Below are 12,202 nucleotides of genomic sequence, written 5' to 3'. Positions count from 1 at the left end.
TCACAACAGATGCTTTATTTGCTAGAACTGAGTGTTGTCATTGAAGTTAATCCCCAAACTCTTTGTTACGTAGTAAGTTAAATGTTTTAGTGAACATATCTGTATAGTGAGCAGGGCTAAGAGAACAGTAATACACTAGCGAACTACAACTATGTGGACAAATCGTGAGCCGCATGTTTAGTGATTTCAATTGGTCACATGCTTAATAAAAGGTTAAAAGTGGGACCACTTTAATAGACCGTGTGGGTGTGCAGATACTATATTGACACAGTAAGCGCTCACCATGAAGAAGTATCTGTTGCCGATACTTGTGGACAAAGACGATTAGTGAATACTACGTTAAGCAGTCAGCACGTCCGAACCCAGTCAGGATAGAAAGTGAAGTGTCACTTTGTCTTACTCTGAGTGACACTTTTCTGGGTATTGTGCTGAGTCAGAATGTTAATAACCGTCAAGTGATGAATACAGCTTTTCGGCCACGTTTAAAGCATCATTCTTCTGAGTATGGTACCACGTCGTGTTGTAAATAATTATTTACAATATGAAGCAGTTCCAAACCCGAAAAACTTTCATGTTATTTTCCAGTATTCACACATCTAGGGTACTTGCTATAGCGACATTCTCTTTATTATTAGACTGATTATTATTTTTATTACTATTATTGTTACCTTGTTGCACAAAAATACTTAAATAACATTGTTTGCAGCAACGAATACGTTCATAACGTTCATTTAAATATCCAGCATTTTTTTTATTCTTACGCGTTACAGAATGTGTACCGTACTATATTTGATTCTGATGAAATAATAGTTATTGTTGATGTAGTAAGTTTATGTCTATTAGTAGTGCATTAAAGGTTCTTCAGTCCCATTCTCCGACGGTGAAAATGTACTGACAGTCACGACAAGGCGTTGCAAACACTAGGAAGTTATAAAGAATGGGAACAAAGCCAGTTGCGTACATAAGATGGTAGACATTTTATCAAACTGCGATTTCGACGAAAACACTTGGACACTACATACTACACTCGTTACTGTTAAGAAAAATATCAGGACACCGTAGAACAGTGGAATTATGGGAAGCTATTCCACAGTCCTCGTTAATTCTTTTAAGGAAAGTTCTGTAATATCGCTTGCACGCTTGTATTTATGACCTCGGTTCATGAAGGACCTAGAAATAGCTCCAGCTAGAACTAGTGATCGCATTCGGGTAGAAGTTACAGAGCGAGAATAAATAGCAATGGCACTAATTCTGATTCTTGAGACATACTCGTTCATTGCGTCTTTTGAAGTTCACTTTCTTATGCGGAGCTGGAATACAGTAAGATATAATTCAAATTGTGTTTGGAGCATGGTAGGTACTCGGTAGTTCATCATTTGTTAACTGTTATATCTAAATCAACAGCGCCGAAGGCTTAGCTGAAGTCGAAAAGGATTCATTATAGTAGTCTGTTGTCCATCCATAACCAACTTCACATCACTGGACATTTGAAAGAAAACTGACCTTAAAACTTGCAGAATTTGCCTAAACTTAGAAAACTTAGATATATCATCATCAAAATATGAGAAGGAAATACTATTCAGATTATCTGCTAGATTGCTGTCATTTCAGGAATTACCTGATTTTAAAGCTCCCTTTGTCAGATAACTTGGCGAGCTCGCTTTTACCGCAGTGTCGTTGCTACTGTCCTTAATCTACCCGAGGGCTCGTCCTTGAGTTTCGTAGCGCTTATCTGCTAATGTGCTGAGTCCAGGCAGAATTGCCCATTAGTGTCTCGCGGGCGAGATTTGTCGCGCGGCTCCGCAGATGGAAACACCTTTGCGTGGCTAATGGGGGGAGCGCCGGATCAGGGCTGTCAGCAGGTGGGGCTAAGCGGCGTTTCTCCTCTGCCCGGCCCGTGGTTTTCCCTGGCCGTGCTTCCCGCAGCGTTAAGTTCCTCGACACTTTTTGCGTACGACATTTACGTAGGTAATCGGAAAGCGAGTTTACATTATCTACTTCAGTCCAGCAAAATGCCTACGTGGTGTCGACGTACTGTCACAGGCTCGCATTTTCGACTCTGACCTCATACATGTGTTATAGCTGTGTTATGAGGTTCTAGGCGCTACAGTCTGGAACCGCGAGACCGCTGCGGTCGCAGGTTGGAATCCTGCCTCGGGCATGGATGTGTGTGATGTCCCTACGTTAGTTAGGTTTAAGTAGTTCTAAGTTCTCGGAGACTGATGACCTCCGAAGGTGAGTCCCATAGTGCTCAGAGCCATTTGAACCATTTGTGTTATGAGGAAGTGTACCTCCCAAAGTGGTAGAAAATAACGAAAGAAATAATGGCATTATATGTATGTACTGTGTGTGTGTGTTTGTGTGTGTGTGTGTGTGTGTGTGTGTGTGTGAAGGGCTTGGGGGATCGTGGGGAGAGGAACATGGGGAGTCATTGGCAGAGGATGATATAGCGCCCTGTTAGCATCACGTGGCCTTCGAGACCTGATCAGTTTATACATACACATGGCACATTCGTACATGATGAAGTTGGAGGTGATGATTGTGCTTGTATGTAGGTGTCTGTTTTTACATACCAGCTTAGCTCTAAATCATCTCGAAAATTTTAAGTTAGGTTAGGTTTTTTTAAATTATCGCTAGCAGTCACCAACTTTGTTAACTAATGTATTATTTTTTTATTGTGCGACATGTTTCGATGGAATACATCATCTTCAGGCTAATTGACATTACAAAAACGATTTCACATTAACATCATACAGATGTTACATTGTTACGTAGTCTTTTCATAAATGCTGTGGTTATCCTGTGGAAGAAGAGAAAACTTGGTAAGAGGCGATGTCGCTTTGGAAGCTGGACTGATTTTTGCATTAAAAAGGTTTTTAAAAATCATTGGTTGGTTGGGTTGGGGAGGGAGACCAGACAGCGTGGTCATCGGTCTTAAAAATCATTCACTTCGTTCTTTTGGTGTGGGAGTCTCAGAAGAACAAAGTGATCCCTGTTACAAAACATTTTCATGCAAACATCAAAAAATGGTTCAAATGGCTCTGAGCACTATGGGACTTAACTTCTTTGGCCATCAGTCCCCAAGAACTTAGAACTAATTAAACCTAACCAACCTAAGGACGTCACACACATCCATGCCCGAGGCAGGATTCGAACATGCGACCGTAGCGGTCGCGCGGTTCCAGACTGTAGCGCCTAGAACCGCTCAGCCACTCCGGCTGGCTGCAAACATCAGTTCAGCTTTCAAAGTGACATCGCCTCTTACTAAATTTTCTCATCTTCCACGGGATAACCACAGCATTTATAAAAAGACTGTGTAACATTTGTATGATCTAATTGTGAAATTTTTTTGTAATGCTAGTTTGCCTGAAAATGAGGTACTCTCTCGAAATATGTCGCACAATAAATAAATAACATATTAGTTAACAAAATTTGTGAATGGTAGCGGTAATTTAAAAAAAAAATACTTTACATATTTCTTGAGACAGTCACAGTCGAAAAATAGTCGAAATGGCTTCAAACAAATATAACTTACTATTTATGGAACAAATGATGTGAGTGTACGGCAGTCCTAGTGCCACCAGGGAGAACGTGATGGTGGGAATGCTGGAACGCCCGGAAAAGTTTGAAACTTGATAAAACTATGGCTTCTTATCCGCAAGAGAAAAACGCGTTACAGGTGAGAAGCCCCTAGTGTCATAAAATCGGAAGTAAGGATGTGAAAGTTAAAAATCAGCATAACTCTGCAACCCTCGGCACTATTTCAACCGAAGCTGATAGGTGTGTGATTTACTAAACAGGAATTGGAAGTAGAGTGACAGGTAAAATCAAGCAAGAATGACCGATTGTAGTTCCGACTCCATAGTTACCTAGTTTATAAGATGAATTCTAACACTCCCATGACCTTGGAAGTAAATTTTCTTTCTGTAGGGTGAAGAGATTGTATGAATGGATGATGTCTTTTCTTTCGGACGTGTCCGAAAGAACAGACACCCCACATTCACATAATTGATTCGCCTAGATGGGTAATGGATCCACATTCTTCAGTGCGGATGCACAAGTACGGCCGACCTCCGGCACGAATCTCGGAGAAGAGAGCATGAAGGAAATGGACAGCGTCTGAGGACAGGTGGCCGCTCGGTGGGAGTGTGGGTCGGCCGTCAGGCGTGTCTAGATAGTCCGTCCACCTGCTTAGTAAGCAGGAGTCCCGAGCTCGTATCCAGGTCCGGTACACATTTTCATTCGTCGCCGCTGATTTCGCGTAATGTCCTGATGCAGCTGATATCAGTACTACCTTCCTTCCCTTTCCTTTCTCCCCCTCCCGCCACCACCTTCAATCTACATATGACGTGCATGAAGAGAATTCTTGAAACCTTTTGAAGTATTTTGAAATATACAGAACAACACATAACCTTTTCGCAGAACTCAAGCAGCTATAAAAGTTTCTCCATTGTCTTCAAGTTCTGAGGATATAGATAATCGATATTTTCTGAGTAATCTACTTGCAGCAGGAACATGTGCGGTTTGTGATGTGTATATATCAGACGGATGCGTGTAAAAAAAAATCTAGTTTCAAGTTGCATTGCGCCAGCCCCAGGGCATACGAAGAACTGCAGAATTAGAAAATAGTAAAATATCACACATCGTATTATTGTTCGATATGCCACCGTATGCTAAAACGTAGATCTCATAATACTTCAACAGTGAATGTGTCTGGTATATTCAGCAGTTGTTTGCAAGTCTCGCTAGAGTCATGCGAAGCCGGACACGATTCGCGTGGATGCACGTCGCCCCTGTGTGCAACAGGCGCAGCAAAAGAATACCTTGAGTGTTCCTGTGTGTGAATACCTCTGTCTATGATAATTGAACGTGAACGGCCAGAAAGGACAGTGTTCGCAAAACGCTCACCACGCTTTTGTGACAGACTTACAGCTGAATCTATAGTAGTTCTGAGATTTACTACACGCAGAAACCTTGTCTGTTCCATTTTCGTTGTGCTGCGTCATCTGTTCTCAGACGTAAATTTCACAATCACTTTTATTGTTCGTGCTGGGACCCCATAAAATGAACAGCTTTCGTATCTCTATTGTAAGCCATACCGCCATGTGGAATCCAGGTAAAGCACGGCTTAGCTGTAATTCAAATGAACCAGATATCATTCCTAACACATTGGGGGAATGCGGTGTAGCTTTGATTGCTTTAAAGCTCCATCATTGTTTTACGATACCTGAAATAACACGGCGTAATGCAGCAGAAATTGATATTAAATCAGTAGGCCAGTTGCTGCAGGGAAGGACAACGTTTACTACTTTGTAGTTTTTCCCTTTGTAGTTTTCCCCGTTCGCAGTCTCCATATGAGCTTACCAAATGAGCCAACCGTCTATGAGACAAAGATATATAGGATATTGTCGGCCATTGGGAAGAAAAGACGCATTCGGGCCGTGAACGTGCTGATCAGCTCCGAATTTTTGAAAGCCTTTCAGGCTATCCGGCGCCATTATCCAGCAGAGAAATAAGTAGAGGCCATACAGATTCTCCTTTTTAGGATACTAAACACAGGAAATTTAGCACAGACTTCAATTCGAGATGCTTATAATAGTTTCCACAACGAGAATTTGTCTCGAAATCAGGCTGAAAATCCAAAGAGATTCTGGTCATATGTAAAGTATGCTAGTGGCAAGACATAATCAGTGCCTTCTCTGCGCGGTAGCAATGGAAATACTATCGATGACAGTGTTGATAAAAGTAAATATTTCAGAATTTGAATCAAGAAAAACTATCGATGTAAGTAATTTAGAAGCAGATAGCCTCGGGATAGTGAAGCAACTTAAATCACTTAATAAAAGGAGGTCCCACGGCCCAGACTGTATACCAACTAGGTTCGTTTCAGAGTGCGCTGATGCAGTAGCCGTGTACTTAACAATGATATATAACCGCTCGCTCGACGGAAGATCCATACCCAAAGACTGGAAAGCTGCACAGGTCATACCAGTATTCAGGAGAGGTAGTAGGATAATCCACTAAATTACAGGCCCAGATCATTAATGTCGATATGCTGCAGGATTTTGGAACATATATTGTGTTCGAACATTATGAATTACCTCGAAGAGAACGGTCTATTGACACTCACTCAACACACTTTTAGAAAACAGCGATCTTGTGAAACACAACTAGCTCTTTACACGCACGAAGTATTGAGTGCTTCTGACAAGAGATTTCAAGTTGATTTCCTATTTCTAGATTTCCAAAAGGCTCTTGACAGTGTACCACACAAGCGGCTTGTAGTGAAATTGGGTGCTTACGGAAATATCGTCTCAGTTATGTGACTGGATTCCTGATTTCATGCCAGAGATGTCACAGTTCGTAGCAACTGACCGAAAGTCGTCGAGTAACACAGTAGTGATTTCTGGCGTTCCCCAAGGTAGTGTTATAGGACCTCTGCTGTTCCTTATCTGTTTAAACGATTTAGGAAACAATCTGAGCAGCCGTCTTAGGTTGTTTGCAGATGATGATGCCATTTACCGTCTAGTAAAGTCATCAGAAGATCAAAACAAATTGAAAAACAATTTAGAAAAGATATCTGTGTGCAGCTGACATAATAAATGAAAAGTGTGAGGTCATCCACACGAGTGCTAAAACGAATCCTTTGTACTTCAATGGCACGATAAATCAATAAAATGTAAAGGCCTTAAATTGAACTCAATTCTTATGAATTACAGATACTAACAATTGAAATTGAAAAGAACACGTAGAAAATTTTGTGGGGAACGCGAACCAAAGGCTGAGAGTTACTGGCAGAAGATGCAAGAGATCTACTAAAGAGAGTGCCTACACTACGCCTGTCCTCCCTCTTTTGGAGTACTGCTGCGCGGTGTGGATAGGATTAGTGGAGCATATCGAGAAAGTTCAGTGAAGAGCAGAACGTTTTGTATATTGAGAAATAGGGGAGGGAGTGTCACGGCCATGACACAGGATTTGGAATGGACAACATTAAATCAAAGGCGGAGGGATCTTCTCACGAAATTCCGATCACCAACTTTCCCTTCCGAATGTGAAAATGGGGAAATCAGAGCTCGCACGGATAGATATCGATATTCGTTTATTCCACGCACTGTTCGGGAGAGGAATAACAAAAAATTGTTGTGAAGGTGGTTCGGTGAGGATTCTGCCAGGCAGTTAAGTGTGATTTTCAGAGTATCTTTGTAGATGTAGATACAGAGGTAGAAATGAAGGAGATGATTTTTTTTCGCTCTATGGCACATTTGTAATTACGAAAACGCTTTAACAGACGTGATAGCTAAAGGAATTATAAGATGCATAAGTTGTTTTTGTTAGTGGCGGTGGTGGTGATTGTGGTCGTCATCATCGTCTTGAGCCCGAGGATTCACTTGGTGCCGCTCTCCACTCTAGTCTACCCTAACCTACGCAGGCCCCTTCATCTCTGACTAACTGCTGCAACTTAACATTCACTTGAACCTGCTTGCCGCATTCATGCCTTGGTCTCTCTCAACTATTTTTACCCCACACATTTTTCTCGATTATCCGACAGACCAGCTATATGCTGTCCGTATCCATCGGGAGATGATCTCTGTCTGTGTGGAAGATTGTACGAGCTTTCGAATGGCTCAACTCTGGCGTGTACAGTTTGTGGAGGGGCACCAATATGTGCGTGACTGACAGCGCACACGTAATGAGGCCGTTACTGCAATTCGGAATATTGTGCACGAAGATCATTGCTTTACCACTGATAATGTCCTAATGTTGCTACCTCCTGGGGCTACAGTTGGAAGCTGATCCATCGCAAAGATCGTAATAGACCATCGCCACTACCGCGAAGTCTGCGCAATACGGGCACCATGTTTGCTGAGTAATGGATTTGGCCACAATGTTCTGGGAATTCAAAGAGGGAGGGAGATCTGCCCTTGAAACGGATTGTCACTGGGAATGAGACCAGGACGCTTCAGGCGACTCCTAAGACAAAACGTCAGAGCATGGTGTGGAAGAAACCTAGCAGAAGTGCCCCCAAAAAGGCAAAGATCACAGGTCTGGCAGGGAAAGTTACGACAACCACCTCTTGGGGACGACAGTAGGTTTTGCTTGCTCACTACCTGCCTCTCAGCACTACTGTGAATGCCGAGAGATGCTATAATATCTCGAGGAATCTGCGAGCTGCTATCAAAAGCCCTGGACTTTTGCCATGTAAAGATCTCTCCGTTTATGACAATTCTCGGCCTCGTACAGCTCGTATGGCCCAGGCTGAGCTCGGGAGATTCCACTGGGGAGTGTTCCCGCATTCTCCATGTCACCGAATTACCCCAAGTGATATTCACCTGTTTCCCCAACTCAAAAGTCACCTTGGAGGTAAGTACTTCAATATCGATGAAGTCACATCAAAAATGAACAGTTGATTACGAGCACAGCACCCGACCTGGTGAAACAGTGGCTTGGAAAAAACCGGTATCACGTTCCCAAACATGCATGGGAAACATGGAGAGAACGTAGAAAAGTAACAGAAGCATTGTACAGTCTCAATAAAATTATTTTAACACATTAAATTGTGGGTAACGTTTTTTATAAAACCTGGAAACTTCTTCCTTGGACTCCCCTCGTACATTTTAAAGTAACTTACTAGAATGATAGAGCGGTGTGCTACAAAGGGACTCGCGGATTTCGAATGGTTCAAATGGCTCTGAGCACTATGGGACTTAACATCTGAGGTCATCAGTCCCGTAGACTTAGAACTACTTAAACCTAACTAACCTAAGGACATCACACAGATCCATGCCCGAGGCAGGATTCGAACCTGCGACCGTAGCAGTCGCGCGGTTCCGGACTGAAGCGCCTAGAACCGCTCGGCCACCGCGGCCGGCTGCGCGTTACGAAAGCAGCGTCTTAATCAACTGAGCCCTGTGAGTATAATTGATGACCCGCCTAATTGTTCGATATCCCAGCGCTTCTCTCTTGCGAATGCCACAGAAACACCAGATTAAAATTACCTACGGAATGAATGCGGCGAAAAATGGCATACACACAACCTACGGGTAGCTTGAAAGTCCTTGGAAGGATTACTGGTAGACTGAACTCCGTCAAATTTCTCGGATATATGGCGTTGTCTACAAAAGACAGATACACTAGTTTTCTAAATCCACATTAGCAACCATTGTTATTATCTTGGATATTCCGCTCATTTCGTCACTGTTGCTGTAAACGATATCCATACCACAGCCCAAATTCCGTTCCAGTTATGAGGAGAATTCACTGATGGTGCGAAACGTTATCACCACTTGCTTAATGGCGTATTGTTCGACCTTTGGAGCGATTCTGCGTGACATGCATTCGATAAATCCTTAGTAAGCTTCCGGAGGCACGTAGCACCGGATATCTATGCAAAGGTAGGTAACTCCCGTGACCAGCGGACCATCCGTGTGTGGGAGCAGAGTGTGTTCCATCGGGTTCAGATCAGGCGAATTTAGTTGTCAAAACATCTGTGTGAGATTACTATTATGCTCGTCAAACCACCGCATCACGATTCTGGTCTTGTGACACGGAAGATACGGTCGTCGTCGGGGAAGGCGTCAGAAGGCATCAAACAATAAGGGATGCAGGTGGTCCGCAATAATTTTCACGTAGTCCGCAGCTGTCGCGTTGCCTTTGATTACTACCACAGCTCCCGTGGAAGCCGAGGTGGATGTCTGCCACAGCGTAATACTGCCTCCAGCGCCCTGTGTGAGTGGCGTGGTGCACGGTAAGAGCAGCCGTTCGCGTGAGTGATGGCGTATCCAGACACGACTTCTGCAACAAGATGTATGTGATTCATCCGACTGGGCGGCAAGTTTCCATAGATCCACGGTTCAATCTCGACGGTCTGTGCCGATGTCAGCCGTAATTGACGATATCACTGGGTCAATGAGGCAATAAATAGGACCGTCTGCTGTGGAGCTCCATGTTCAACAACGTGCTCTGAATGGTGTACTCCGAAGCACTTGCGCCTGGATCAACATGTACTCTGCCAGCAGACCTGTCACAGATCGGGGCTTGTTCTGCATTACAGAGAGGTCAAGCTTCCGATCCACACGTTCTGTGATGAGGCGCGAACCTCCAACACCTTTTCGCCTATTCTTCGTTTCACTGTCCTTCAATGAAATTTTTTATATGCTCAATACAGTATCAAGTGAGCACTCGAACAGCTTCGTCGTTTCTGGAACGGTATTTCTTGGGCGGAGGGCCATAACAGTGTACCCTTGATGGAGGTAGCTTATGCAAGTGGACTTCAACGTTTACGGCCTGTATCGTCGTTAGAATCATTTACCATTCGTTTCTGTTACGCTTATACAGGACCAGGAGGAAAGGCAGAGGCACTGAGGGGTGATACTATTAGTGATACTGAACAAAAAACATCATATGGACGTATGCCCTATTCCGAATGGTTTTCAAGACAGAACACATTTAGTATTATGTTTGTTGGCTTTTCCTGAATAACTCTAAAATCGCACCCTCCAGCGAAAACATGTCACAGTACAAAAGTAAACTTGTTCAGTTTTTCTCTAGGCCTAATAGTTTGCGCGAAAAGTGCGCGAGGATACTGAAAATCTCGTGCGGCGCGGAAAGTACTAAAACTTACGCAGTTTTTGTAGGCCAAGTTGAGATAGTTCCCCGACGTGATGGACCACAAGTTTCCCCTATCAAACTGTCCATTTCTAATGCCTATAGACTACTGTAGTATTTTGTGAACAATGACAATGTTTGAATAAATAATAATGTAATTAAATTTGTTCCATCTCGCATACCATTCAGAATAGGGCATATGCCCATATAACGTTTTTGTTCAGAATCACTAATAGTTTTATCCCCCAGAGTATGTATCTTTTCTCCTGACGCGCCTTGTGTAGATAAAATTCTCTCGAGCTTCCAGCCGCGTCAAGTAGTTTAAAATCCAGAAGCTTTCAGCTGAGTACTCCTCGACCACTGTCAATTGGTGGCTGACTTTTGGTTGCTGCTACCATCCTTATGTAGCCTTGCTGCGTCACTCGCTCGGAGCGAACAAGATATACGGGCCCCGCTACGAACTTGTCACGTCGCACTATAGATGGAACCACGAAGTCGAGTTTAGATTTGTTCTGCGCACTACGTCACGGATTCTGCGACAGCCAGTGCGCGTTTAGTAGTGTTCTGAGCGCTTTGCTGTGAATGCCGTAGCAAACGCGAGCATTAAACTTGATGGCAGCGAGTTGTTTAGCGAACTCCAATTCCAACTGTTGCGAGTTGTCATCGCTGTTGGTGGTGATAAATGACAAATTCTGCACAACCAAGTGGGAGACATAACTTGCGAAATATACACTTTCTTCAAGCGCGAAGCATGCGCATGTGCATATCGCAACTGTCGCTTTGAATCGGCAACAATGCACCCCACGCCTGTGGCTCGACATGCACGAACCGCCATCTTTCACAGTTAGGGCTACCGTCGGCTCAAGGCTCACGAGGAAGACAGGCCGTGGCGCATACGTCACAGCACGTGACACTGCAGGTCTTACAACTGCCAGCAGCCGTCTCCGGCGGGGAGAGAGTAACTATTTCAAACGAGTTTAATGATTCTTGACTGCGCGCGTAAATGCATGGAAGCTCTCGATAACACACGGCAAAGTTAGGACAGTGAGTACCTTTTCAATGATACACTGGTTTCCCGCTGGTCCTGCACGGAGCCGCGTGCTCACGAAGTGTGGCGACTAATGTGACGTCACAAGTTCGCTGCAAGACCAGTATTTCTCGTGGGCCCCGAGTCGGCTTGTCCGCCACACTTTGCGAATGCTCGGCTTCATGCAGGGCCCATGCGAAATCAATGTTTAATTGAAAAAGTACCTGCTAAAGCTCTTAGTTTTGTCGTGTGGTAACGAGAACTTGCATGCATCTAAACACGTAGTCAAGAATCGTAAAAGTCGTCTGAGATAGTCACTCGCTCTCCACTGGAGAAGGCTGTTGGCAATCTTAAGATCTACAGTGTCACGTGCTCTAACGTACGCGCCACGGCTCGTCTTTCTGGTGGGCCTCGCGCTGGCTACAGTGCCATGTAAGGTAACGTTTTCTATGCGCGTCCGCTGCGGCCACTTCAACCTTCCGTTGGTCGGGTCCACAGCTTTATTGGGGGCACTGTCACAAATTTTTATCTCGATTGCTTCTTTTATTACGCTATCACAGAAACTGTTAG

Source organism: Schistocerca piceifrons, chromosome 5 (genome assembly GCF_021461385.2).
Source record: "Schistocerca piceifrons isolate TAMUIC-IGC-003096 chromosome 5, iqSchPice1.1, whole genome shotgun sequence".
Taxonomy (NCBI): Eukaryota; Metazoa; Arthropoda; class Insecta; order Orthoptera; family Acrididae; genus Schistocerca; species Schistocerca piceifrons.
Note: the sequence above shows the minus strand (reverse complement) of the source record.